The sequence below is a fragment of the Tasmannia lanceolata genome, unplaced genomic scaffold (genome assembly GCF_043159265.1).
Source record: "Tasmannia lanceolata isolate RefF3 unplaced genomic scaffold, GAP_Taslan_0.1 ptg000007l, whole genome shotgun sequence".
Classification (NCBI taxonomy): domain Eukaryota; kingdom Viridiplantae; phylum Streptophyta; class Magnoliopsida; order Canellales; family Winteraceae; genus Tasmannia; species Tasmannia lanceolata.
This window is the reverse complement of record NW_027518684.1, coordinates 15,323,490-15,330,599: the sequence shown is the minus strand read 5'-3', so window position 1 is coordinate 15,330,599 and position 7,110 is coordinate 15,323,490.

Here is a 7,110-nt window from a genome sequence, read left to right as displayed (position 1 = left end):
GGCCCGGCTGGATGTTTTACCTTTGCTAAATATGCACAAGGTCTTTCCTTATTACTTGTTGAGCTTTATCTTAGTTTGATTAGTCCACTAGCACAGGAATCCGTCCTTAGTCTAGAGAGTCAATCCTCTTGTTCAGGAATCAAATTCTATCATCATAGGGGTTAGGATTCTATTCTACCTCTCATCGTATCATGTTTTTATCCGCTCCTGCAAGGTATATGATGCTGTCCAACCCTTGCAGAGCTGTGTTTCTGTTCTTTTCCCCCGCAAAGCATAGGATGCTGTCCAACCTTTGCGGGATATCAGGAGTCTGTCCTCCCCTTATGATGATAGGATTTGTCCCCCTTGAGTCAAAAACACTTAAAAACAACAAAAACATCTAAAAAACCAAAAATCTCAAAAATCTTGAGTCATTAGAAGTAGTTAGGAAATCTGTTCCGAACTACGTTGGCTTGATCCCTTTCAACAGGGTACGTAGTGCAGCTTGGGATCCACATCCCAAGTCCAGCCAAACCTTTAAAAATAAGCATTTTAAATCTTTCAAAATTACAAAAATCTTTCAAAATATTGTTTTTTTTTTTTAAAGGATCTTCCTCTAGAGTCAGGAGGTTGTCCTAGTTAGAGAGTTTTTGAGTCGGGAGTTGCTCCCTCGTTCGTTGTTTGTTTGTTGTGTGTGTTATTTGTTCGTGTTAGAGTTAGGAGTGAGTCTTAGCTAGGAGTTTTACGCCTTCGTCCGGTCAGTTGGTGATCCACATCGCCAATTGATGACTAGGTCTAAGATGCGATAGATCCTACTGTTTTCTTAGGATATACAGCCTAGCTACACTTAGATTATAGGAATCACCTGCATTAGCTTTAGGGCTAACCTGCATTTAGTTAGGGCATATAGGGTGTCCTAAAATCTACAATCCATTGGAATTTAAATAATCACACAAGAAGCTTTAAGAACTAGTCCGGTCTTTTAGATTAAGTCTAGGATAGAGGTCTAGATGTCTTAGGCATCATAGCTTAGAATAGGTGCGAAGAACTACGTTGCCTTGATTCTCGTGGAGGCGGGGATACGTAGGCTTCTTTGGATGAACATCAGATCATCTAAAGACTCGGGCCTAGGTATAGATTAGAGTTTTAGGGTTGTATGGTATCGAGTCATTTTCTATGTTTTGCAGTGTTTTCTTACTTTATTGCGCAGACCTTATACTTTTTTGGTGTGTCATGCATGTGTTTGTTCACCAGAACTTAGACACCCATTAGGCATGTCACTTATAACCTAGTTTTGCTTAGGCGACACTTATTTCATTTCTTTTATGTGTGATTGTAATTCATCTCCGAGACATGCATGATTAGATAGACGTCTTCTCGGAGATATTGATTCTCATTTCATATGACTTTTGCTCAAAACTCTTCAAAATCATTAAATAAATGGCATAAGAGACCAGGTGTTTACACTTGGGCGGATGAGGTGCTCTTTAGACCTTCCAAATTCGTAACCAGGCACGAACCCTCTTTTATAATCTCTGGTTATCCGTTGTAACAGAGCATAGTATGGGATCCAGGGCCCATTTGCCTTTTTCCTTGGATGGCGACTCTTCTTTGTTTAAGGTACGCCTCGAATCTGGGCTAGTCCCCGAATCGAGAGGTATCTCACCTTTTTATCGCCACTCATGCTGTGAGAGGCATTCTTCTTTCGAGAGTTCCTTGGTAGAGCTCTCCATTCATATGGATGATCCTGAGACAGTTAGCATGTGGGGGCACACCGCCCGCCGCAGCCTCTCTCGGATCGGGGGTCCACAGCCACACATCATATAAAATCATTCTGTTTGGATGCCAAATGAGAGGGATTCTAGGCAAAAAAGCACTTTTTGTTTGCCAGAGCCAAATCTTTAGAGATTACCAGACAACCTAAATGTATAACAATTGCATGTCTAATCTAGCCAACTTTTGCTTTGACAAAGCACAAAGTAAGAGAATTCCACGTATTGGTCTAAATCATCTTTAAGATTGTGTTTTTTTTCTCATATACAATTATGTGTTGCACTCTCAAGAAGCATTTCCAATCAAAAATAGCCTCAGCATATACCTAAAACATTGTTTAAAATGAAGTTTTGTAGTTATGTGAAAGTTCCGTGCAGTTGTTATTTTTATGATCATGACTCGCAATCTTTATAGTTTCTCTGGTATTACTTGTTTTTACTCTATTTTACTCTTGTCCTAGCCATTAACTTTCATTTTCTACCATTTCACAAGGTGTTTGTTTTACCTGATTTATGTTTCTTATTTCTTTTATTTTCTTTTTTGTGAATGAAGATGAAATATTTAGAATGGAAACAAAACTTTTCAAAATAGAACAATGATTCAATCCCGCAGTGTTGTTAATAACATGCCAGATAATAATTAATGAGAAATGCTAGCAGGACACCCATGTTGGGACTGCTACAGTGCTACTCCTCGCTCTGCATGTGGGTCCTACCAGGTAGATGGCCTGGCCCACATGCAGGAGTCTTGACCATGAGGTCCTCCTAGAGCCATTTTTGCCCCCTTTTCTTCCTCGAGCCACCCCGTTTAGTGTGAAAAGCGTAGTCATAAATACATTAGACGGGTGCAGGGGCGAATAGATCACTTCCCTATGTATGGTGATGATTAGTATTATTATATAGAAAATAAGAAATTAAAAAATAATAATTAATAAGAAAAAGGGATGCTTAACCTCTAACTCAAGCAAAGATGCTATCAGGGTAAAGTTAACTCAAGTTAGAAAAGATAACCATGGTTAGGGTTGGAGAGGGTAGCAGGGGGTCACATGGGTGTTTGGAGACCTCATGTGACCTGCAGCTAAAGCATAGGACACTTTTGTCCTTTCTCCATCCTATTAGTATTATAAATTGATTTGAAATATCATTCAAATATACTAGATTGACATATTTAGAATGCCCTTGTTTTTTTATTGACTAAGATAGCCCTATAGGTTTTGAAAATAGACTCATGGAGAACTCATGAAATGACAAATATAACCCGATCATAACTCCATGAGTTTAACAAAATGTTAAAAATAGACAATTTATGCAAGAGATTTATTTTGTTTTAGGGCTTCACTAGAGCCGAATTATCAGCTCACGGCTCATGGATCCAAAAATCTCTTGCATTGGATGATCCTAATGGTCTGATTTGATACGATTGTGTACTTTTAGGCCATCAATTTCATATCACTTTATGAATTGTCAAGATTATAGTTCCAATACCATCTATTTAACCCGTACAGGTGTGGCTCTTTGGCTTAAATTCTTGGGTATGCTCCCTAGAGACGAGAGTTCGAATCCCCCCAGGCTTACCCGGGTGATTGCGCGCGGTTTATGGGTGATTGCGCGCATCCGGAGGGAGTTAGTCCCACTCTACAAAGTGGGGTGGGGACACCCTACGTCGTAAAAAAAAAATACCATCTATTTCGTACCATTTTATGAATTATCAAGATTACAGTCCCAATACTCATACTTAGATTGGGAATTAGTGACAATGAGTCAACTCAACAAGTGACTTGGTCGGCCAAGCAAGAGTAAATCACTTGAAAATGAGTTTTAATCTTTAGTACTAATAATTAAAAGGAATGGTAAATTCAATAGAAAGCGTATGTTTGGCAATGTTGACAAATATGCGAGATCCATTCCGAATTTGAAAACTTATCTATAATATAGTATTTATTAGGGATTTGCTAGGGTCCATCGCAAAAGGCTTTTTGCAGCTGGTCTGTCGCCCATGAATGGAGACAAAAGCTGTTCATTCACGAGGTGGCTGGTGACGTGCGACCAACCATGAAATGCCTTTAGCCATTCCCTATTTATTAATAGGGATTTTCTAGGTAATTTCACATAGAGCCATTTCACGGCTGAAATTTGCTGGAGAGAATAACCACACATGCTCACTTTGTTAGAAGATTTTGTCTTATTAATTTAATTTACCCGAGGTGGCAGTTCTTTCTTGTAAAAGTGAGCTCCGAAATGGCTTTAGGCTAAATGGCCGAGCAAATTTTTTATTAATATGTAAGGTACTTGATAGCTATTAAGAAATTTACTATATTCATAAGAAAATTTAGATTTATAAGATATATGTAATAGCTATAAAGAAACTTACATATTTATGGTATTGATGGCTTAGGAAAATTTATAGTCATATGGTTTTAAAAAAAGGCCAGCTACTTTTGTCATTATATGTTCTATAAATAGAGAGGAATCGTAAACTCAAGGGGCCTATGCAAAAAGATGGGCAGAAAAGGCACCTTCATTGGATACATCTTGTAGCCAATGGGGGGCCCTTTTAACCTTGAGTTTGGCATTTCTCATAATTATATTAAAAGAATTTGATAGCTAATGGAAAAGCTACATTTATAAGGTTTTAAATAGGTCACTAATATTGGCACTACCATCTTTTCAAAATTGCACTAATTCATCTCATCTTTTATTAGTTGGCAGCTCGTTGATTAACAAAAGACAACGTGGGTTTGTGCAATTATCAACATATGCTATTGCCGATATCAGTAGCATTTAATTATAGGGCGATGATATTTTCACCCCTGCAGTACGCATGCGCCCTCTTTATGACGTGATTTGACATCAAAAAAGCGCTAAAGGTGCCCACTGGTCACGTCAAATCAATTGATGCATCAAATCCGAAAAACCCAAGATATGCCTAACCTCAGAAATATATAGCTCCATATCTGACCAGAAAAGGAACAATGCATGAAGACATGACCCACAGATTCACCATCAACCAAGCATAGGGGGCAGGTGAACTATTCTTATTGATTGGAAAAGTTATTCAATAATTCCATGCTAAGTAAATTCAGTATAATAAAATCTTGATAAAGAAAGAATCCAACAAGAAAAGAAAGAAAGAAGTTATACCATTTCTTTTGCAGATAAATTTGCCTATGGCTTTGACTTTCATGTGGCTCACATTAAAAGGTGAAATCTTAACAAGTAGTCAACTGGTCAAAAGGAAAATCATGTTGATCCTAATAAATTTTGTACTAGTTTAGAAGGGTAATCATTTGGGGGCCCCGTTTGGATACGCGAATTTTAGAATCTTGGATTTCCTCAAAATCGTAGGTGGGAGACAAGAGAAGAAGCTGGCCAACCGTCGTTTTCAGATTTCTCGCCCTCCTTTCCGTTACCAAGATAACAGGAGATCATCCCATGTTTCCAGGCTTTAGAAATCTCAAGATGTGGGAGAGATTTCTAAAACCTGGATTTCTCACTTAAAATCCAAGAAACGCTGTCAGGACAACATGTAGCAGCTTGATCATGAACCCTCTTTTACACTGTTTTCAAACTAAAACCTGGATTCTAAAATCCGCGTATCCAAACGGGCCCTAAGTGTGAGCTCTACATGGAAGAGTCCATGTAGCAATGATAAAAAGCAGCCCCTACTTTTACCCACTTTCTCTAAAAGAGTATAGCAAGTTCACGAACATTTGGCGCTTACAATTTATTAGGCTAAATCCCTTCCTAGTTTTAATTTTGTTTCCTCCTTTGATCTGTGGTATGGTTGGAGAGAAGTATGCTCGAGTGTTGACCTCTCTACCCACATTGTTCAAGCTTGGGAACCGCAAAGGATATGTTAAACTTAATTTCGATGGTTTGAGTCTTGGTAATCCGGGGCCAGCCGGCTTTGGGGGAGTGCTTAGGGATGAGGATGGAGCGGTGAGGTGGGCTTTCGCGGGCCCATTGGGTTGTACAGACTCCAATGAAGCGGAATTTCAGGCAGTGCATCAAGGGATTAAATTATTGGACGGGGAGGATTTCAATCATATTGCGGTATAAGGAGATTCCAGCAATGTGATACGGTGGCTCTCGGGTTCTCAAGTGCACCCTTGGCAGTTTGCGGACTTTTTCAATGAGATAAAAGACATTGTCGGCAACACTAGAATTTCATATCGTCATGTCAGACGATCGGCTAATGGGGCGGCAGACCAATAAGCTAGGAGGGGTGTTCACTTGGAATCATTGGAGCAATATGATTTCCTTCGTGATTCTTTGTGATGTTTTTTGTCTGTATCATTGCTCATGTACATTCCTTGTTTTTTTTTTTCCTGACCATGTCGGTCCTATTAATGATATTCTTGACCATTTAAAAAAAAAAAAAAAAAGCATCTACATATGAAAGTTTATATGGTGTCTGGTCATATTTTCCCCAACAAATAGGGAGGAATAAGTACAGGGCTGTTGGTCCCCACCTTTCATAGGCCATGCCCCAAAAAACTTCCGGATTAGATAGTCCTAAATAATTAGTGTAGAATGGGTGGCTTGGAAAGTTAAAAAAACAAAGATATAAAATCATTACAAATCCAAAGGTATGGGTTTCATTCAAAAAAATCAAAAGGTCTGGGTTGCTTACTTCATTATAGAGCCTAGCAAATGAATAGCTTGGATCATCAAACCATTGGACCCCACTTTCACTAGAGAGCACTATAGTATGTTTTCTCTCTCTGTCTCACGAGAAATTGGAAAAAACAAAGGCCTTGAAATCTTTTCCCTTAAAAAGAGGGTCACTTTTGGGGCCCTACAGTGTAGTTGTAATGCGTGAATATGATTAGAACCGTTGATCTGATTGGGGGCCACCCAGTGCAATGAATTCCCTTTTAATCTTTCAAAGTTTTTAAAAGCTATGATTTTTTTATATTTCGGAGCCATGACTCTCCTAGGGTTCTGGCAACTAATATCCCCTTTTTACACTAGAAGGGGTGTGGCCCAAGGACGAAAAGGGGGTGAATATATCACGAGGCTTAATTCTGGGACACACAAGAGTAGTGACTCGTGAAAGGGAACATATATAAAAGGTGCATATGAGGGTTGAAGGATGGAAAGGAAAGCTATTTTTGGGATGTAAGCTCGCCTTACTTAACCATCTCATGTCCTCTACTCCGATATGTACCATCCTCAAAACAATTGAATGCAAATTTGTGAATTTTTGGTTGGGTGCCACTGATCATTGATCAAGGTAGAAAGCACCACTGGTGGCTTTGATGAATGAATGTTTCTTTTCAACTGAATCCAAAGTTAGTGATTCTAAACAGTGAAAAGATATGGTGAGACTTAAAGATGAAAGGATGAAAAGTAGCAG